Raw genomic sequence first — 23,436 nt, forward strand, 5'->3', positions numbered from 1 at the left:
CTTCTTCTCATAAGAGGACTCCCTTTTATGAGAAGCAAATGTCCCAACCGAAATACCAGAATGATTAGATTCCTGAGAAGGAGATCTTGATCTTCTTAGTAAACTGTTAACTCTTCCAGGTGGGGTAAAGAGAGGGCCACTGAGGCCTTCTCCCTCACCTTCAGGAAGAATTGGATTGTCCAGGTTAAAATCATCTTGATCCTCCTGGTCAGCATTGGAGTCCATGTCATAGACGTTTTCACTTCCTGGCCTTTCCTCCTCTGCTGTCCCACCCAACTTGCCTGCCTCATCAGACCCTGGGGTCTTTCTGAGGTCATCTAAAAGCATTGTCTCTATGAGACGTTGAATGCTTCGATGTCTCCCTGTCTTCAGTTTCCTAGATGTACACATAGTTCTCAATTCTTGGAATGTGAGATGGTCATACTTAGTTGGCAAGGAGACACTGGCTTCAGGCCTAGAATACATACTAGGGTTGTGTGGTGTAGGCACCCACCTAACCTAGTGGGAGCTACTAAGCACTCTTGAGTTGGAGAAAGGGTGTGCTAGACCCTTGACTTACCCAACTCTACGTTAAGTAGAACTTACTTATTCTAGTCTTGATTTATGTGTACCTAAATACCTTTAGTGGTTTTCAGTTAGTCACTCAATGAGATTATCTGGTAAAACAATAGCAACCTTGAATCTCAACCGCTGCACACCTATGTGAGAAGGGGACATAGTCTGGGTCACTTCACAGTGACCAGGGGCACGATAGACGAATGCCCACCAATGTCGGGTGTTTCAGGTGAGAAGGTGTGAAGTTTGACTCTGCAGCCACGGGGACCAGGAGACGTCGACAATGACCAATATCTGGAGGTGAGCTGTCCCACAAAGGTTGTCGAGTGCTGGGGGGTCAGTGTCCGGATTGAGCACCAACAAGCCTTGGCAACTGCAACCCATGCGGTCAGAGGAAAGATGCTTCGGCGAGGACCAGCAAGGTCCTGGGGACTTTCCAAGCTATGGAGAGTCTGGGCACGTCTGGAGCAACCAAGAAAGCCCATGGAAAGTCAAAGATACCTTCACAGGGATCCACAGGCCAATGGACCAGGGATCATGAAGGGACCTCGAGCTGAATCACAAAATACCAGCCCACGGAACACTCGTGGAGTGTACGCCGGAAATCTTCAGTGCAATTACTGCTCGGGTCAGGACTATAAGTAGCCCAAAGCACAGCCTCAGGGATCGCCAAAAAGCATATGCTGCTGCAAATGTACGCGGTGCACAGGGGTTCGGATTGCACGGTCCCCACGAGGGATACGGGCCTTGGAATAGCTGAGAGCGGAGATCAACCTCAGAGACCATGGGAACCCACCTCATGTGTTGCAGAAATCTTCGGAGTCCTCAGGAGCTCAAGAGATGCAAACCGGTCAGATGCGTTTAGGTGCCTCCTTTCAGGGGAGTAACTCCTTTACTCTAAGAGAGATTCTTCAGTCATCCAGCGTCGTGCAAATCATCGAGGTAATTGGTTTCTGTAGCAGAGTTTAGTCCAGGTAAAACCTAAAGTCCTGTAGTCAGGGGTTCCTACTTTATACCCAAGGAAGGGGTGGGACAAACTCTGGGGACCCACCTTTGGGAGGGTCAGGACAGAGGGGTGGCTACACCCATGTATTTTGTCCAGTTTCGCGCCAGAGCAGGAGCAAATGGCTTCTGTAACCGGTTTGAGCTGGACTATGCACAGGGGCACCAAATATGGCCCCAGTGCAGACATCAAAGCACTCTGAGTGCACTCACCCAGCCCCAATACACTAAAGCCTGTCTGGGAAGTGGTCACACCTCCCTCTGACAGGAAGCCTATTGTCAAGCCTTCCCCTTCTCGAGCGTGGCTCAGCAGCAGGAGGGCAGACTTGTGTCTGTGGCTGGCAGCAACCATTTTGTGATGCCCAGATCGAGAAAGCTGGTACCGGGTAGCCCGGTATGTCATGTATGTCCCTCTAGGAGGGTGGAATCATACCTGCCCTGCCAGTTACTGGCGGGGAGGTATGATTCCTAGGTGTTTGACACCAAACACGACATGTTTCCATGCAGCCGTTTTAAAGTTATCATTTACCGCGAGGTTCTAATGCACTTAAGTATATATTGTTGGCTGCATCACAAACAACCCCTCTCACATAAAACCCAGCACCCTGACTTCAGGATTGATAAGGCCTGCCATAGGAGTGACTGATAGGTTTATACGTGCAGTGATATAGGATAGATATAATGAACCTATATCTAAGTAAGGGGTGCATGCACCACCTTACACAGGCTGCTGTAGCAGACCTGTGGTGTCATTTTGAATGGTCTCTCAGGGGTGGCACAATACATGCTGCAAACCCTGGGAGACCTCTGGGATACCTAGGCCCTGGGTACATAGTATACCATATACTAGGGACTTATAAGGGTACCCCAGAATCCAATCTGGTGTGTACCTAAAGTACATGCACAACCAATTTAGGGAGAAAGCAGATAAACTGGGGTCCTGATTAGCAGGATCCCAGTCAGATAAGTCAAAAAACAGCAAAACACCAGAAAAAAGTGGGGGTAACCATGCAGTCAGATTCCACCTTCCAACATCAGGTAACTATAACTGCTGAATTTCTTTCGTTTTGTACAAGTGAAATCTGAGCCTTACTATAAAGTCCCTGGAACCTTTGTTGTTTTTCAGTTAGATAGAGATCTATATAGTCACTAAAGCACACAGGTTAATGTGACGGTATAGTTAGATTAAAATGTCAGTTAAAATTCAAGTAACTATAACTTGCTACCTCGCCATGCACAGTGTTGTAATAGATGATGTCATTTCAGATGTCAACAGTGATGTTATCAATGATGTCATAGAACATTATGTGAGATCATAAGCAGTGCATAGCGAGAGCGTCAGTTTTAGTGAGACAAGACACACAAGACTCCTGGCCTACCACTGTAGCCTTGCTGCTGCAGTTTGAAAGCTAAAGCCCAACCTATCAAAAGTTTCCCTTTTTGACATTAGAAAACCTCTCGATATATGTTAATAAATAAACCCTATGTATGCCTTGTCGCCCAACAGGCAGGGTGCTTGGTATTTACAAGAAGGACATGTAGACATTTAAAGTTAACATGTTCTTAAAGTGACTAGCAACCAAAGCAATTTTTACGGCACAAAGGTTGGTTGGTTCATAGAGAAACCCTGGGAAGCAATATTCAGGGGCCGGTAACAATGAGGCTCGTAAAGCCTCTGAACACAGTTCGGAGGCTTTACGAGCCTCATCACGGTTTCAAAACCGACAGCCTAATTTCAATGGAGGCTGTAGGTTTTTGAAACCGGCCGAACATTCCAGCTGGCTTCTGATGGGCTCAAGAAGCCCATCTGCCAGTAGTAACCAGCACGTAATCCCTATGGATGGCATTTCACGCCATCCGGATTACGATGCTTGGTTTCCTTCAGGCTTTCCATGCTGGGCTTTCCGACATGGAAAGCCTGTCGGAAAGCAAGTTTGGGGGCCCCTAGCAAGGCCCCCTTCTTCTGCGGCCTCTGGTTAGGGGCCAAGGAGGCACCTATGGTACCCCCTGTTGATCCCTGCACCGTGTGGCTGGCACCTTGAGAGGCCTGCCACGCGGGGCAGGGATGATCACAAACTCCCTTTTCTGTATGGGAGCTTGTGCTGCGGCTGGTTTCTGACAGCAGCACAAGCTCCCATACAGAAAAGGGAGCTTGCGACTGCACCATGTATGGTCACATCCTAATTCAGAGGACGGGACCGGTGACCAGAGGTCGGTCAGACCCGGATCCACGACAGTGTATCTGCCGACATCGTAATCAACCCTAAATATTAATTCTGCTATCTTAGGCTTCAGAAAAATATAGACATGATTAATCTACTATTTTGATGTTTATCAAAAGCACACCTTTACTTGAAGTCAGATTTTGATAAATATTAAAGAAAAGGAATTTTCAGAAAATTACTTTTTTCCTGCCTGAGGCTCCTGGAGGCTAATTTACATTACCCCCTCCTCCCCAACTGTCAACTGGAAACTGCTCCTAGAGTGGAGACAATGACCTTAGTGAGGGAAGGGTCCATCCCTGTGACAAGCAGATATCAAATGACACCCAAACAGGTACCAAACCCAGTGCGGGGGGAAGCTGCCCCTACAACTGGTTTGGATTGATAACAGAGGAGGGGCTACTCATTACTCTAGCCATACCTCTGGGTAGGTAGATAGGGTTTGTATGTATTTTATTAGAGTGTGTTTGATTTTTTTGTTTAGCAATTATTTTATTTGTGTTTTTAGTAAGATCATTTATTTTTTGTTTTATGTAATTTGTATTTTAAGTTGTATTAATGTAATAAAAATAATGTATATATAGTTTGTTTTAGTAGTGAAGTGTTGGGTTATTAGGAGATAAAAGTAAGGAGATTTTGAAAAAGTGAAATGTTTAATTAAACTTTAATGTTAATTATTTTAATGGCATGCACATTAATATTGTAAAATGTATTTTGTTATATAAATAATGTTTCTAAATAATAATGTCTAATTACTTTCAGTGTATATATCAATCATATTAAATATAAAGAAATATTTTATTGTAACTATTAAAATAATTTGTTAAATCATGAAACAATTGGTAATATTTTAATATATCAAAAAGAAATGTAATAATGCATCATATCAGTAGTGTGTTTTTGATAAATTGTATTTGCTATTTTTTGTAAAACAAAAAAACTATTAAAATATTTAAAGGATTTTTTATGTTGAAAATTATAATGTCATTGTGAAAAAAATTTAATTCTTATATTTACATTAATTGTAAACCTTTTTTAAATGTTGCCCAGTTAAATTATGAAAATAGAATAAAAATGTCATGTTTTGTGATGTATTAAATTATATTTAGTTGTATATTTATTTCTGAAACTATTTTTAAATAAAATTTAAATTATGACATTTTTAATATGTTTAATGTTGGAATATGGTCTCTTGTTGGGAGTATATTTTCTATAATGTATTAATTTAAATTTAACATTTTTTTATTAGTTAATTTGAAAATTAGTTATATTTGTATTTTTTTTATTTTTGGAGTAGGCTTTTTTATGTTATGTTTCAAAGTTTAGGAATATTAGTAAGTATTAATAAAATATATTAATTATTTTTTGGGGGGATATATTTTATTTGAGTTTTAAATTAACAGCTCATTACCAGCTGAACATTTCCAATAATTGTACACACAGAAAAACAATGTGGTTACGGAGATGTTGGTCACAATTCCCTCTCTTCTTCCCCTTTCACCTTCACCAAGGTTCCTCAAGATACCTCAGTCATTTGCATTGTGATGATGTTTCCCGAGTCATCCCAGTGCCTAGAGCTGGGGCTCCTTCTCATGTCCTTAAGCCATTCAGCCATATGGCATGCGTCCCTTCTTTTTATTCCCAGTGTGTTGGTTCCTGGTTCCTACAGTTCTAGACCCCTGTGGGCCATCCTCCCCATAATGTTTTCATAATTTTGTGGCCCCTTCTCTCATATATCAATTTTCCCCTCGATCTGCACAGTTCGATTCCCATTCTCAGTCTGGGAGTCTTGGGCATGTCTGGCTACCCCATTTCCTAGCAATTTGTCCCCCAAAATATATATATTTATTTTTAATAGGAATAAATATATTATTTTATATGTTAATGGTTAATTATAAATAAATGGGTTTTTGACGGGCGAGGCCAATCCGGTGACCAAGATGGCAGCATGGCACTGAAGCTCCCTTCCATTGGGATTCCACCGCCACCTATATGCCGCATCGCCACAATAGCTACATGTGGAAACCCTCCCCCATAAGGAGACTTGTGGAGGGTTCCTGACAAAACCGCTATACCGGCGGCAGGAGGGGGCCTGATGCGGCTCTTGGAGGCCCAGCAAGGATGGAGGCCATGGGTAAAACCTGAGGGCGTGGCGCTGCATCGGCCTGCCAGTTGCGGTGCTCCGGTTACCTGGTCTGCCGATCTAATGGTGTCAGTGAGTCCCTTTTGAACCAAATACAGCAGACTCGCTAATGCGACCTGGATGCTCACAGACTCAACATGATCTCCTATGCAGATGATACTCAGCTGACCAAGGACCCCACCATTGCCATGACCAATGTAGCCAAATGGATGAGAGACAACTGCCTCCAACTCAACTGCAACAAATGGAAGTACTGATCTTCGGGAAGAACACCTCCACAGTGGACCACAGCTGGTGGCCTGCAGAACTCGGACCCACTCCCACACTGACCACGCAAGCAACCTCTGCATCATCCTCGACAGCCAACTGGCCATGAAATGACAAGTTAACACATGCCCCTCCTCCTGCTTCCACACACCTCGCATGCTCTGCAGAATCTTCAGATGGATCCCAACCAACACCAGAAATACCATCACTCAGGCCCTTGTCACCAGCCGCCTCAACTATGGCAATGCCCTCTGCGCTGGCATCTCCATCCTGCTCCTCACAAAACTCCATACCATACCTAATGCTGCAACCAGACTCATCCTGGACCTCCAAAAATGAACCCACATTGCCCCCCACCTGAGAGACCTCCACTGGCTCCCCATCCAGAAAAGATGCCAGTTCAAGATACTCATGCACGCCTACAAATCCCCCCATGAGCTAGGACCTGCCTACCTCAATCATCGACTGAACTTCCACAAACCCGCTAGAAACCTATGCTCCTCTTCACTTTTTTTTTTGAAAATTCTTTTTTATTGGCATTTGCATAGACATTACATACAGAGGCACATTTGGAATTACTATTGGTGTATAAGTATACAGGGCAGGAACGCCCAGCCGCATCCCAGGCAGGCCTCTGGTCTCATGGACCCATGGGGGTGCGTGTCACTACTCTTTTTAAGCTGCAGACAGGTGTCCGGGGTCTGCGTCTGGGCATGCCCTACCAGTGCACATAGTGGTCACTGAGCCGCATAAGAGGCATGTAGTGTGTCTATTCCCCTGCGAGGTGTATCATCAAGCTATGGGGTTGCAGCCATGAGCTAACTTTCAACCAACTGGGGATATATAAACTGGGGGGGGGGTTGCACTATGTCGCGGATAATGAGCAACAGTAGTCTTGTGCCTGAGAGCTGGACCATCGCGTGGGATGCTAGCGCGTCAGTGCAGCAGCTCAGCGGCTTGTGGGTTGGGACATAGTGCAGCAGGTGCGCGTGAAGAGGGAAGGAAGAACTGGGGTGAGGTGAACTTAACTTGCCCCAACGCGGAGGACCTATCGCCAAGTGCAATACGTCCAAACTGACTCCCGAGTGGCACGAGAGTATCAACCTGTTATTTAAAGGGGGGTCGGCCTGCGCCTGCTAGGGGCTCAACGTGTGGGCTATGCGCGCTATCTATGGCGAGCTTCTGGTCAGTTAAACCGCGCCCAGGGGTATGGGCGCCCGGGGCAGCGGGGAGACGCCGGGAGCGCGGGACCAACAATATTGCGGGGCAGAGAGCCTCTCTCCATACTATGAAGGTGCAACGTGTGGTATGGAACCAGTCATATCAAGTCGTCCGCTGTTCGCGGGGTGACCGAGGGCAAGGCCACTGAGTCCACTCCAGATTGTGTCGCCTCACTGTCCTCCTCTTCCTCTGACGTGAAGACATGGGGGCGCGATCTAGGTCCGTTACCGGGGAGGCCGAACATAGGCCCGCCGCTGCTTTGAGAGCCTGGCGTCGCTCCTGAACTATCTGTTCCAAGTCCGGGGACCCCAGAGTGTTTAAATCTAATTGGGGAATTCCCCACACAGAATCCTCAGCCTCGGAAAGCTGCCCGTCGTCGGACCCCAGTGGTTCGAAACAGGTGTTAAAGTCACCTGCCACCACCCTGTGACCAACTCTAGGGGTGTTACGGAGTAATTGGTCCAATACATAAACAGAGGGAGGGCATTTACCTCCAGGAACTCCCCTAAGATAGGTGTTAATTATAAGCATATTAAGGCCCTTGGTAGAGGAAACATGTATGGCCAATAAGTCGGGACTGTCTGTCGGAACTTCCCTGACTTCAATACCCTGGCATTGACGGACCCAAATTGTCAAACCACCCATCGGTCTACCTCTAATACCCTTAACGGCTGGTTTATGGTAGTTTACATGACCTACACAAAAGATCGGGTCCACCGCCCATGTCTCCTGGAAACACCAGATATCAGCCTGATCAGCAAACACCACCCAATCAGGGGAAGCCAGTTTTGGAAGGAGACCAGCTACATTCCAGGAGGAAAATGATAACATGTGACAGGCAATTGGCTGATTCGTCAGCTGCGTCTCCATAGTGGGATCAATGGTAGGGCAAACAGTGGGTAAACTTGTAAGTTCAAGGGTGACAGGTAGGACGGGTTCCGCAACATGTACCATAGGTTGCAAGAGGGCAGGTGGCTCCCGACAAACACACAGTTAGCGCCCATTTGGTTCAAACGAGGACAGAACAGAGCTATCCCCCTGTCAATCGTTGTCCTCCAAGGTGGAAAGAACAGTAAAACGATTATTTAACCTAATTGGCTGGGAGCCTAGTTGAGTGACAGAGTAGGGGACACGTTGCTGCATAAAATTCGCTGCCCTAACCGGCCTATAGAAATAGCCCAAGGGTAAAATCAAAATCTCATCTTGGGAAGGAGCATGGTGTGTGGCCAACTCCAGAATGCGTTCTACCAATAGAGGGGACCTAAAGCTTAGCACCACACAATCACCTTTCAAGGCCTTTTGAGTATGACCAACCCAGGACACCCGCCTGACCATTTTGAACTCTTCAAATAGTGGTTGGGTCGCCCCAAAAGTATTACCAAGGAAATACAGAGCTTTGTTTTTTAGGTTGGACCAATGCTCACTAGACCCCTCCGACAGTTGGGGGACGTTAGCTAAGATGACTGTATAGGGGGTGGCTTCTGGGGGGAGATGTAAGCTCCTTAAATCTTCAGGGGCCACTGGGTTACGTGACGCAGGCCTTATCGAGTCCTCAAAAGACTGTTGATCAATCAACGAGCTTCTTACAGCATTATGAGCGGGTGACGGCCTAATAGGATGGGTCCTTGATGCTAACAGGTCCGGGGGGGTACTTATATGGGGTCCTAAAATGTGTTGACCAATAGTAGTCCGTAGTCTGGTTCTGCAAACCACTTCCTCATTATTCTGTACAGGTATTGTTACAGCTAGAGGCTGGAGTTTTATCAAATTAGCTTCAATGTGGTTAAGTCTAGTCACCACAGTTTCAAGTTTAGCCAGAACAGGTTGTATGAGTGTCGTTAGTTGGTCCCTAAGTATGGAACTTAAACTATCAAGACTCTGCTGGTCTAAGCGACGTAAGTTATCTGTACATATGGGGGCAATAGGTTGAGTTGGGGATTGCGCCCCCAAAGGATCAGTGACGACTCGAGGGATAGGGGGTTTGTTTTGAACCCTACCTTTCCTTTTTTTGCATGGGGGTTCTCTGGCTTTGGGACCAGCTGCCCTATTGTTCGCACGAGTGGAAACCATTGCTGGGATTGATGGTGGGCTTGAAAGGAAAGGAGGGTCAGTGAGTCCAAAACAAGAAGGGACACTTACTAGACCCCCCGATAAACAGGGGTCAGGGCATATTTCCAATAGGTTGTCATTGACAGCTGTGGGCAAGGCACAAGGCAAAGTTATAGAAGGGTCCAATGACAGCCTCCGTTCCACTGCTAAGATTTTATCAGTGATTTCTAATTCGACCCTTGTGAGGTAATCGTCAAGTGTACCCGCTATCCTACCCTCGGCCTTCCTATTACTCATGTTAGAAGGTAACTACACAACAACCAGCCCACCAAATACCCCACAAATAGAACCAAGTACTACACAAAACCCCAGCACAAACTCAACTAAACAATAGAAACAAAGTCCAAGAGAGTAGGCCCAGCCCTGCCACTATCGGCCACTGACGGGCAAGGACGGGCCCGCCCTTGGCCCGGGCTTTGCCCGGGCGCTGCCCGCGCGCGTCCCGCGCTGCGTAGGCACCCGGCGGCTTTAATGGAGATCCGGCGAGCACAGATTACGTCAAGCGCAGCGCCGGTACCAGGAAATGCTGGGTAATGAAGTTCTGTCGAGCCGTTTCCCTCACGGCGAAGGAGAGAGATGCAGGGATCAGGATTCCCCCGCTGACAAAGCTGTTCCCCTCACGGCAGGTAAGGAAGTGTCACACAACTCATGTAGGCGCGTCCCGTGCTGCATAGGCACCGGGCGGCTTTAATGGAGATCCGGCGAGCACAGATTACGTCAAGCGCAGCGCCGGTACCAGGAAATGCTGGGTAATGAAGTTCTGTCGAGCCGTTTCCCTCACGGCGAAGGAGAGAGATGCAGGGAGCAGGATTCCCCCGCTGACCAAGCCGTTCCCCTCACGGCAGGTAAGGAAGTGTCACAGGAGAAGTCAGATCTGAGTCCACCTGGTACTGGTGTAAAAGCTGGTTTTGACAATTATTAAGGATCTGCTCCCTCATAATCAAATTCTACAATCCTAAAAAGTCATGCATCTTTCTGCCATGTATCCAACCTTCCAGAGCCTGAGTAGCACAATCTACAAAGTCAACGCAGTCTTGAGTCTGTGCCTTTTGGGTATCTCTGAACTTAATCCTGTATTGTTCAGTGGTTAAGCCAAACCCATCAATCCGAGCACTCTTCAAGACTTTGTAATTATCAGCATCCTCTTCTCTTACAGTGAGGAGCTTGTCTCTACCTTTGTCTGCAAAGGAGAGCCACAAGATTGCTGCCCACTTCTCTTGAGGGACCCTCTGTACCTTACAGGCCCTCTCTAGTGCAGTTATCCTTTTGTGGATGTCATCCCCGCTCTGGTAGGGAGGGACAATCTTGTTCAGGTTCCTATGTCCATGAGTATGTTCTCTACCTCTAGGGACACTGTTGACGCCACCATGGGGCTCTAGCCCCAACCTTTTGGAAGCTCCCTGAAGCTCCAGGGATTCCGTATCTAAGGCCAATTGCTCTCTCTTGATTCTGAACTTAGCTCTCTCAAACTCAAGCAGTTGGCACTTCTTCTCATAAGACGACTCCCTTTTATGAGAAGCAAATGTCCCAACCGAAATACCAGAATGATTAGATTCCTGAGAAGGAGATCTTGATCTTCTTAGTAAACTGTTAACTCTTCCAGGTGGGGTAAAGAGAGGGCCACTGAGGCCTTCTCCCTCACCTTCAGGAAGAATTGGATTGTCCAGGTTAAAATCATCTTGATCCTCCTGGTCAGCATTGGAGTCCATGTCATAGACGTTTTCACTTCCTGGCCTTTCCTCCTCTGCTGTCCCACCCAACTTGCCTGCCTCATCAGACCCTGGGGTCTTTCTGAGGTCATCTAAAAGCATTGTCTCTATGAGACGTTGAATGCTTCGATGTCTCCCTGTCTTCAGTTTCCTAGATGTACACATAGTTCTCAATTCTTGGAATGTGAGATGGTCATACTTAGTTGGCAAGGAGACACTGGCTTCAGGCCTAGAATACATACTAGGGTTGTGTGGTGTAGGCACCCACCTAACCTAGTGGGAGCTACTAAGCACTCTTGAGTTGGAGAAAGGGTGTGCTAGACTCTTGACTTACCCAACTCTACGTTAAGTAGAACTTACTTATTCTAGTCTTGATTTATATGTACCTAAATACCTTTAGTGGTTTTCAGTTAGTCACTCAATGAGATTATCTGGTAAAACAATAGCAACCTTGAATCTCAACCGCTGCACACCTATGTGAGAAGGGGACATAGTCTGGGTCACTTCACAGTGACCAGGGGCACGATAGACGAATGCCCACCAATGTCGGGTGTTTCAGGTGAGAAGGTGTGAAGTTTGACTCTGCAGCCACGGGGACCAGGAGACGTCGACAATGACCAATATCTGGAGGTGAGCTGTCCCACAAAGGTTGTCGAGTGCTGGGGGGTCAGTGTCCGGATTGAGCACCAACAAGCCTTGGCAACTGCAACCCATGCGGTCAGAGGAAAGATGCTTCGGCGAGGACCAGCAAGGTCCTGGGGACTTTCCAAGCTATGGAGAGTCTGGGCAAGTCTGGAGCAACCAAGAAAGCCCATGGAAAGTCAAAGATACCTTCACAGGGATCCACAGGCCAATGGACCAGGGATCATGAAGGGACCTCGAGCTGAATCACAAAATACCAGCCCACGGAACACTCGTGGAGTGTACGCCGGAAATCTTCAGTGCAATTACTGCTCGGGTCAGGACTATAAGTAGCCCAAAGCACAGCCTCAGGGATCGCCAAAAAGCATATGCTGCTGCAAATGTACGCGGTGCACAGGGGTTCGGATTGCACGGTCCCCACGAGGGATACGGGCCTTGGAATAGCTGAGAGCGGAGATCAACCTCAGAGACCATGGGAACCCACCTCATGTGTTGCAGAAATCTTCGGAGTCCTCAGGAGCTCAAGAGATGCAAACCGGTCAGATGCGTTTAGGTGTAACTCCTTTACTCTAAGAGAGATTCTTCAGTCATCCAGCGTCGTGCAAATCATCAAGGTAATTGGTTTCTGTAGCAGAGTTTAGTCCAGGTAAAACCTAAAGTCCTGTAGTCAGGGGTTCCTACTTTATACCCAAGGAAGGGGTGGGACAAACTCTGGGGACCCACCTTTGGGAGGGTCAGGACAGAGGGGTGGCTACACCCATGTATTTTGTCCAGTTTCGCGCCAGAGCAGGAGCAAATGGCTTCTGTAACCGGTTTGAGCTGGACTATGCACAGGGGCACCAAATATGGCCCCAGTGCAGACATCAAAGCACTCTGAGTGCACTCACCCAGCCCCAATACACTAAAGCCTGTCTGGGAAGTGGTCACACCTCCCTCTGACAGGAAGCCTATTGTCAAGCCTTCCCCTTCTCGAGCGTGACTCAGCAGCAGGAGGGCAGACTTGTGTCTGTGGCTGGCAGCAACCATTTTGTGATGCCCAGATCGAGAAAGCTGGTACCGGGTAGCCCGGTATGTCATGTATGTCCCTCTAGGAGGGTGGAATCATACCTGCCCTGCCAGTTACTGGCGGGGAGGTATGATTCCTAGGTGTTTGACACCAAACACGACATGTTTCCATGCAGCCGTTTTAAAGTTATCATTTACCGCGAGGTTCTAATGCACTTAAGTATATATTGTTGGCTGCATCACAAACAACCCCTCTCACATAAAACCCAGCACCCTGACTTCAGGATTGATAAGGCCTGCCATAGGAGTGACTGATAGGTTTATACGTGCAGTGATATAGGATAGATATAATGAACCTATATCTAAGTAAGGGGTGCATGCACCACCTTACACAGGCTGCTGTAGCAGACCTGTGGTGTCATTTTGAATGGTCTCTCAGGGGTGGCACAATACATGCTGCAAACCCTGGGAGACCTCTGGGATACCTAGGCCCTGGGTACATAGTATACCATATACTAGGGACTTATAAGGGTACCCCAGAATCCAATCTGGTGTGTACCTAAAGTACATGCACAACCAATTTAGGGAGAAAGCAGATAAACTGGGGTCCTGATTAGCAGGATCCCAGTCAGACTAGTCAAAAAACAGCAAAACACCAGAAAAAAGTGGGGGTAACCATGCAGTCAGATTCCACCTTCCAACATCAGGTAACTATAACTGCTGAATTTCTTTCGTTTTGTACAAGTGAAATCTGAGCCTTACTATAAAGTCCCTGTAACCTTTGTTGTTTTTCAGTTAGATAGAGATCTATATAGTCACTAAAGCACACAGGTTAATGTGACGGTATAGTTAGATTAAAATGTCAGTTAAAATTCAAGTAACTATAACTTGCTACCTCGCCATGCACAGTGTTGTAATAGATGATGTCATTTCAGATGTCAACAGTGATGTTATCAATGATGTCATAGAACATTATGTGAGATCATAAGCAGTGCATAGCGAGAGCGTCAGTTTTAGTGAGACAAGACACACAAGACTCCTGGCCTACCACTGTGGCCTTGCTGCTGCAGTTTGAAAGCTAAAGCCCAACCTATCAAAAGTTTCCCTTTTTGACATTAGAAAACCTCTCTTTTATATGTTAATAAATAAACCCTATATATGCCTTGTCGCCCAACAGGCAGGGTGCTTGGTATTTACAAGAAGGACATGTAGACATTTAAAGTTAACATGTTCTTAAAGTGACTAGCAACCAAAGCAATTTTTACGGCACAAAGGTTGGTTGGTTCATAGAGAAACCCTGGGAAGCAATATTCAGGGGCCGGTAACAATGAGGCTCGTAAAGCCTCTGAACACAGTTCGGAGGCTTTACGAGCCTCATCACGGTTTCAAAACCGACAGCCTAATTTCAATGGAGGCTGTAGGTTTTTGAAACCGGCCGAACATTCCAGCTGGCTTCTGATGGGCTCAAGAAGCCCATCTGCCAGTAGTAACCAGCACGTAATCCCTATGGATGGCATTTCACGCCATCCGGATTACGATGCTTGGTTTCCTTCAGGCTTTCCATGCTGGGCTTTCCGACATGGAAAGCCTGTCGGAAAGCAAGTTTGGGGGCCCCTAGCAAGGCCCCCTTCTTCTGCGGCCTCTGGTTAGGGGCCAAGGAGGCACCTATGGTACCCCCTGTTGATCCCTGCACCGTGTGGCTGGCACCTTGAGAGGCCTGCCACGCGGGGCAGGGATGATCACAAACTCCCTTTTCTGTATGGGAGCTTGTGCTGCGGCTGGTTTCTGACAGCAGCACAAGCTCCCATACAGAAAAGGGAGCTTGCGACTGCACCATGTATGGTCACATCCTAATTCAGAGGACGGGACCGGTGACCAGAGGTCGGTCAGACCCGGATCCACGACAGTGTATCTGCCGACATCGTAATCAACCCTAAATATTAATTCTGCTATCTTAGGCTTCAGAAAAATATAGACATGATTAATCTACTATTTTGATGTTTATCAAAAGCACACCTTTACGTGAAGTCAGATTTTGATAAATATTAAAGAAAAGGAATTTTCAGAAAATTACTTTTTTCCTGCCTGAGGCTCCTGGAGGCTAATTTACATTACCCCCTCCTCCCCAACTGTCAACTGGAAACTGCTCCTAGAGTGGAGACAATGACCTTAGTGAGGGAAGGGTCCACCCCTGTGACAAGCAGATATCAAATGACACCCAAACAGGTACCAAACCCAGTGCGGGGGGAAGCTGCCCCTACAACTGGTTTGGATTGATAACAGAGGAGGGGCTACTCATTACTCTAGCCATACCTCTGGGTAGGTAGATAGGGTTTGTATGTATTTTATTAGAGTGTGTTTGATTTTTTTGTTTAGCAATTATTTTATTTGTGTTTTTAGTAAGATCATTTATTTTATTTTTTGTTTTATGTAATTTGTATTTTAAGTTGTATTAATGTAATAAAAATAATTTATATATAGTTTGTTTTAGTAGTGAAGTGTTGGGTTATTAGGAGATAAAAGTAAGGAGATTTTGAAAAAGTGAAATGTTTAATTAAACTTTAATGTTAATTATTTTAATGGCATGCACATTAATATTGTAAAATGTATTTTGTTATATAAATAATGTTTCTAAATAATAATGTCTAATTACTTTCAGTGTATATATCAATCATATTAAATATAAAGAAATATTTTATTGTAACTATTAAAATAATTTGTTAAATCATGAAACAATTGGTAATATTTTAATATATCAAAAAGAAATGTAATAATGCATCATATCAGTAGTGTGTTTTTGATAAATTGTATTTGCTATTTTTTGTAAAACATAAAAAAACTATTAAAATATTTAAAGGATTTTTTATGTTGAAAATTATAATGTCATTGTGAAAAAAAATTAATTCTTATATTTACATTAATTGTAAACCTTTTTTAAATGTTGCCCAGTTAAATTATGAAAATAGAATAAAAATGTCATGTTTTGTGATGTATTAAATTATATTTAGTTGTATATTTATTTCTGAAACTATTTTTAAATAAAATTTAAATTATGACATTTTTAATATGTTTAATGTTGGAATATGGTCTCTTGTTGGGAGTATATTTTCTATAATGTATTAATTTAAATTTAACATTTTTTTATTAGTTAATTTGAAAATTAGTTATATTTGTATTTTTTTTATTTTTGGAGTAGGCTTTTTTATGTTATGTTTCAAAGTTTAGGAATATTAGTAAGTATTAATAAAATATATTAATTATTTTTTGGGGGGATATATTTTATTTGAGTTTTAAATTAACAGCTCATTACCAGCTGAACATTTCCAATAATTGTACACACAGAAAAACAATGTGGTTACGGAGATGTTGGTCACAATTCCCTCTCTTCTTCCCCTTTCACCTTCACCAAGGTTCCTCAAGATACCTCAGTCATTTGCATTGTGATGATGTTTCCCGAGTCATCCCAGTGCCTAGAGCTGGGGCTCCTTCTCATGTCCTTAAGCCATTCAGCCATATGGCATGCGTCCCTTCTTTTTATTCCCAGTGTGTTGGTTCCTGGTTCCTACAGTTCTAGACCCCTGTGGGCCATCCTCCCCATAATGTTTTCATAATTTTGTGGCCCCTTCTCTCATATATCAATTTTCCCCTCGATCTGCACAGTTCGATTCCCATTCTCAGTCTGGGAGTCTTGGGCATGTCTGGCTACCCCATTTCCTAGCAATTTGTCCCCCAAAATATATATATTTATTTTTAATAGGAATAAATATATTATTTTATATGTTAATGGTTAATTATAAATAAATGGGTTTTTGACGGGCGAGGCCAATCCGGTGACCAAGATGGCAGCATGGCACTGAAGCTCCGGGGAATCATGCCCTTCCATTGGGATTCCACCGCCACCTATATGCCGCATCGCCACAATAGCTACATGTGGAAACCCTCCCCCATAAGGAGACTTGTGGAGGGTTCCTGACAAAACCGCTATACCGGCGGCAGGAGGGGGCCTGATGCGGCTCTTGGAGGCCCAGCAAGGATGGAGGCCATGGGTAAAACCTGAGGGCGTGGCGCTGCATCGGCCTGCCAGTTGCGGTGCTCCGGTTACCTGGTCTGCCGATCTAATGGTGTCAGCGAGTCCCTGTTGAACCAAATACAGCAGACTCGCTAATGCGACCTGGATGCTCACAGACTCAACATGATCTCCTATGCAGATGATACTCAGCTGACCAAGGACCCCACCATTGCCATGACCAATGTAGCCAAATGGATGAGAGACAACCGCCTCCAACTCAACTGCAACAAATGGAAGTACTGATCTTCGGGAAGAACACCTCCACAGTGGACCACAGCTGGTGGCCTGCAGAACTCGGACCCACTCCCACACTGACCACGCAAGCAACCTCTGCATCATCCTCGACAGCCAACTGGCCATGAAATGACAAGTTAACACATGCCCCTCCTCCTGCTTCCACACACCTCGCATGCTCTGCAGAATCTTCAGATGGATCCCAACCAACACCATAAACACCATCACTCAGGCCCTTGTCACCAGCCACCTCGACTATGGCAATGCCCTCTGCGCTGGCATCTCCATCCTGCTCCTCACAAGACTCCATACCATACCTAATGCTGCAACCAGACTCATCCTGGACCTCCAAAAATGAACCCACATTGCCCCCCACCTGAGAGACCTCCACTGGCTCCCCATCCAGAAAAGATGCCAGTTCAAGATACTCATGCACGCCTACAAATCCCCCCATGAGCTAGGACCTGCCTACCTCAATCATCGACTGAACTTCCACCAACCCGCTAGAAACCTATGCTCCTCTTCACTTTTTTTTTTGAAAATTCTTTATTGGCATTTGCATAGACATTACATACAGAGGCACATTTGGAATTACTATTGGTGTATAAGTATACAGGGCAGGAACGCCCAGCCGCATCCCAGGCGGGCCTCTGGTCTCATGGACCCATGGGGGTGCGTGTCACTACTCTTTTTAAGCTGCAGACAGGTGTCCGGGGTCTGCGTCTGGGCATGCCCTACCAGTGCACATAGTGGTCACTGAGCCGCATAAGAGGCATGTAGTGTGTCTATTCCCCTGCGAGGTGTATCATCAAGCTATGGGGTTGCAGCCATGAGCTAACTTTCAACCAACTGGGGATATATAAACTGGGGGGGGGGGGTTGCACTATGTCGCGGATAATGAGCAACAGTAGTCTTGTGCCTGAGAGCTGGACCGTCGCGTGGGATGCTAGCGCGTCAGTGCAGCAGCTCAGCGGCTTGTGGGTTGGGACATAGTGCAGCAGGTGCGCGTGAAGAGGGAAGGAATAACTGGGGTGAGGTGAACTTAACTTGCCCCAACGCGGAGGACCTATCGCCAAGTGCAATACGTCCAAACTGACTCCCGAGTGGCACGAGAGTATCAACCTGTTATTTAAAGGGGGGTCGGCCTGCGCCTGCTAGGGGCTCAACGTGTGGGCTATGCGCGCTATCTATGGCGAGCTTCTGGTCAGTTAAACCGCGCCCAGGGGTATGGGCGCCCGGGGCAGCGGGGAGACGCCGGGAGCGCGGGACCAACAATATTGCGGGGCAGAGAGCCTCTCTCCATACTATGAAGGTGCAACGTGTGGTATGGAACCAGTCATATCAAGTCGTCCGCTGTTCGCGGGGTGACCGAGGGCAAGGCCACTGAGTCCACTCCAGATTGTCACCTCACTGTCCCCCTCTTCCTCTGACGTGAAGACATGGGGGCGCGATCTAGGTCCGTTACCGGGGAGGCCGGACATAGGCCCGCCGCTGCTTTGAGAGCCTGGCGTCGCTCCTGAACTATCTGTTCCAAGTCCGGGGACCCCAGAGTGTGCGGGGGCAACGCAGGGGTGCCAGGACGATGTCGTCTTCGCGAGCGCTGCCTCCTGGAGCCCCCGGTGTTCTCGTGTTGCTCCTGGGGGCGCCCAGTCCGCCGGCCCACAGCGCAGTTCTGGTCCGCCCAATCGTGCGCCTCTTCAGGTGTTGTAAAGAAGTGGGTGACGCTTTTGTGAATGATTTTCAGGCGAGCCGGGAATAGGAGAGAGTACTGTATTTTTTCTTCCCGCAGGCGCCGTTTCACCTCTAGAAAGGACGCCCTTTGGCGCTGGACTGCCCGGGAGTAGTCCGGAAAAATCATGATGATTTTGTTTTCGACTCGGAGCGGGCCTGACTGTCGGGCCGCCCGGAGCACAGCATCCCGGTCTCTGAAGTGGAGGAACTTGGCTAGCATCGGACGCGGTGGGGCTCCCGGCTGTGGACGACGTGCTGGAACGCGGTGCGCCCTCTCGACAGAGAAATATGCTGTGCGGTCTTCGCTAGGGGTGAACGATTTAGTCCAGGCTTCTATATACTCCACTGCGTCAGATCGTTCGATTCCCTCTGGCAGCCCGAGGACGCGGATGTTGCAGCGCCGCGACCTCCTCTCCAAATCGTCAATGCGTTCTTCCATGGTGGACATGCGGCCCATCAGATTGTGCACCGAGTCTTGGTGTGCTTCCACCATAGGTTGAATGTCGGCGACCGCTTTTGTATTGTCCGTGACTTTATCCGCTAATTTACGGTGATCATCTCGGAGGAGACTGACATCTGTGGTGAGGGTGCCCAGCTGTTGCTCCAGGGAGAGTCACGACTGCTCTATCGCCGCCAGGACCTCATCCAATTTGGTCGACAAGGTGGGCTCCCTCGTCGAGTCAGCGGTCATGGAGGCCCCACTGGGCGGGCCGGCCGGGGCTCCTGAAGCGGCCCTGGGGACCGACGCCACCGCCCTTGGTTTGCCCATAATTTCCATTGGGGGCCCCCCCCAAGTGCGAGGTAGGCGCTGTAATGGAACGGGGTGTGGTTATGTCCAGCTAGGGACCTTCCGGCGCTCCGCCCCGCCGTCGTGTCGCCAGTCGCCACTGCAGAGAAGTATCGCCTGTGGGGCAGGCAGGGAAGTAGGAGATGGGGTGGCCATGCAATTGACAAAGACCGCTGGCACTACGTGCCCACCAGGGCGCCGACAGACCCCCTGCCGACGACCAGCTTCACTCTCTCCCCGTTTCCAGGATGGGGCTATCTGCCCGAACCGGCGATGTCCTCTCAGCGAGGCTGAGCCAGCGCCAGCTCTCCACGAGGCACTCACTGCCCTCCCCCAGCTCCAGATATGTCCTTGGGGGCCTTTTCCGCTGTGCAGGTGAGCGCCGGGGCCGCACCCCAGGGCCGTGGGAAGCTGTGCGCTATTCACCGAGGCCCCTCCGATCTTCCGCTCAGGCCGTTAGGCTGGAGCATCGTGAGCCGCCATTTTAGGGTCAGGCGAGTCTCCCCATGGCCGTAGGAGGCCTCCTCTCGCAGGGAGCGCCCGCCGGACACCGCACTCCGCCTTCCTCGCCATCGCGCAGACCCACCTTTGTACCGGCAGCTGTCCGGGGCCTCTCAGTGCTCCTGTCTCCCGGTCACCAGTAGTACGCCGCGTGGCCCGTCCAGCGGCAGTGGGGGCATCTCTCTCGGGCCAAGTCCGGTCAATGCGGCGTTCCTCACCGGTGCATGCCTCAGTTCACCTCCGCTCCGCGTGGGCTGCAGCACTTCTCAGATGGCCCCCACACGGGGGGAAAATCTTCAGCGCCCACAGGATCTCAGCACCAGTGGTCTGCAATCCCGGCAGCTCCCACTATAGTGTCTGCCTCTGGGGCATCTGGGCAGTCGTGAGCGGAGGCGCGGGGTCACCGCCTCCGATATCCTGTCACCTCCGCTGTCCCTCGCTTGTTAACGGCTGCGCCGGGGAGCTGCGGGTCGGGCGGGCGCCATTTTATGCTTGGCGCCGCCGCTCTGCACTAATCACCAGGTTTCGGACACCGCAGACCCAGGATCATCAGCCGGTCGCCGGTCGCCGGTGTCAGCCTCCCCGTGCCCCAGGGCACCCCCAGGCACTAGCAAGACCCAGCCACTCACATCGGCATCGGGCGAGGTGGAAGCCCGGTCACGGAGCCTCAGCCAGACGCGTCCGTCGCGGCGGCCATCTTAGCTATGCTCCTCTTCACATGCCCTCACACACCCCCTGCATCCGCTGCACCCGCAGCGGGGGCCGCTTCTTCTCCTACATCACAGCAAGGACCTGGAACAACCTACCCCTCCAGCTTCCTATGGCCCCCTCACTGGCAGACTTCAGTAAGAGACTCTTTGATGGAGACACAGCCCCCAGATACCCCTAGGGGTGAGAGAGTGGTGCTTTACGAATACTGATTGATTGATGCTCCTACTGGGGCCTGAAGCACCGTCTGGCCTTACCATGCGCTTTGATCCACTGCGCGAGCTCCATCTGATGAGTACCCACTTCTAATGGCCCGATTGCTACCTCTGACCACCCCCATAGGCATCTCCCCTCAGTTTCCTGATGCTTCCTTGGGCAATTAGAACCCTCTACAGCTATGAGGCCTGGTGAGCCCAGTCTCCATCCAAACATGGCCTCCCACTGCTGCAACCTAGACCCGCTTGGATGTGGATCTGGGGGGCCATGCCGATACAGCACGGGGAGGTTTGCTGGGGTGTTCTCCTCCCATATGCCTCTGGGTCGCAGGGGCCTGCTGCCTCTTTCCCGCTGCCTCAGAACTGGCACTCACATGCTCTATTCGGCACCCTTCTTCTCCTGTGTTGAGGCCTAGTTTGTGCAGACTGGATTCTCCTGCCGAGGCCTGTGGCACCATTGGGCTTTACCATCTGCCCTGTAATTCACTGTGTGATCTCCAACTGGTGAGTGCCCACTCCTAGCAGCCTGTCTGCTACATCCAACCTCACTCAGAGGCCTCTCCCATCAGTTTTCTTGAGCTTCCTTGGGCAATTGGCACCCTACACAGCTTTGAGGCCTGTTGGACATGGCTATAATCTGATGTGGCCTCCCTCAGGTCCCCTCCCCACTGCTGCAACCTGGCCCCAAGTGCGGACTGCATTCACACCTGAGCACAGATTTGTGGGGACAGCAGGCTGTACCTATAAGGAGATCACCGGGGGGCTCTCCTCCTATATGTCTCTGAATCACAAGGGTCTGCTGCCTCTTGCCCATTGCCTTGGATCTGGTGCCCATGTGCTCTACGGCCACCCACTCTGAGGGGATCTCACTTTCTCTCCTGTGCCCTCTTTCGCGCCCTAGCATTGGCGGATTTCGCTGACTCTTCCTCTACCCTGTGGGGATCGGCTGCACTACTAACCTTCAGAGCCATACCATTTCAATGTCCTCTTCTGTATCTCACTAGGAGGGCATCTCCTATGACCACTGCATGCTACTCTGCACGACTTGGCCTCATGTTCCAGTGCATACCTACCCTGTGCCCTAGTATACTTTTCATTTTGTCTGTGCTGTTCCTGCCTCATTATTTGAATCGTGCACACTGCCTGGCAACCATGTTACACTTCACCACCACTTCAATTACTGCAGACAGGGAACGAGGCAACCCCAAACAAAAGAAACTGGCATACGACCTAGTGAGAGGCCCTCGCCACCAACACTCCATTTACAACATGGTGAATCCTCTCCATACTGATCCTGCTGTTATAGCCTCTGATGTCACATCTGCCATAATGTCAGTACTGCACACAGGGTTTCAGGCCATTGACACTCATTTTGACTCCCTCCGCAACAGTCTGGATTTTATGGGAAAGCACCTAATCCATCCCACCACTTGGTTAGATGTGGCCGAGTGCTGAACCTTGGACTTAGAGGATGGCGCCTCCAACATCATGAAACACCTGGCCCAAAGCTGTAAAGACGAAGAGTGAAGATCTCGAAGCTAGATAAATGCAGAAAAATTTAAGCATCATAGGGGTAGTTGAGACCACCAATATATGCCACCCGGACATTTTGATTGAGAAGATACTCACCGAACTATTTGGCTGCCAGGATTTTACTGACACCTTCAACTTTAGGGACAGGGACACAACACTCCGCTCGGCCCGTGAACGGGCCCTCTTCAATATCGGGTCTCCACTCTGTCCCTTTTTCCAGATTTTACCCTTGATATACAGGAGGCCAGGCAAAAATTTACAGACCTTAAAAACACCCTTTGTAAGCATGGACTGAAGTATAACATGCTGTATTCAGTGGGTCTTTGAGTTGAAGCCAATGACCGACATCACATCTTCAACAGCCCTGCTGAGGTAGTCCAATTCTGTAAACAATATGCTGGGAGTAATCGCTTGGCAAGACATGCTACTCCAGAATGGCCGCCCACCGAATTGAGGTGCCTGCTGTCTCCGGCCTGAATCGCCACTGGTCAGGAACTCAGCCAACTCAGGCCCTTCACGCTGCTGTGGCTCTCCAACTTTCCATGTCTATTCCTTGTCAGTTGCTTTTTGTGGTGATTATAAAGCACTGTGGTCTGACTTTATTAATGTGCCATCTCAACTGGCTGACATTTGACATTCTCTCCGCTGCATTGTCACTCGCTTTGAGGTATATACCTAGGCTATCTGGCTTTAGGTTTATGAGTGGGTTATCCAGGTTGGGATAATGTTAGAAAGGATAGACGGACCGGGAGGGTCGGCCGGGGTCAGGAGGAGAGGTCTCCG

This window comes from Triturus cristatus, chromosome 11, assembly GCF_964204655.1.
Source record: "Triturus cristatus chromosome 11, aTriCri1.1, whole genome shotgun sequence".
Lineage (NCBI taxonomy): Eukaryota > Metazoa > Chordata > Amphibia > Caudata > Salamandridae > Triturus > Triturus cristatus.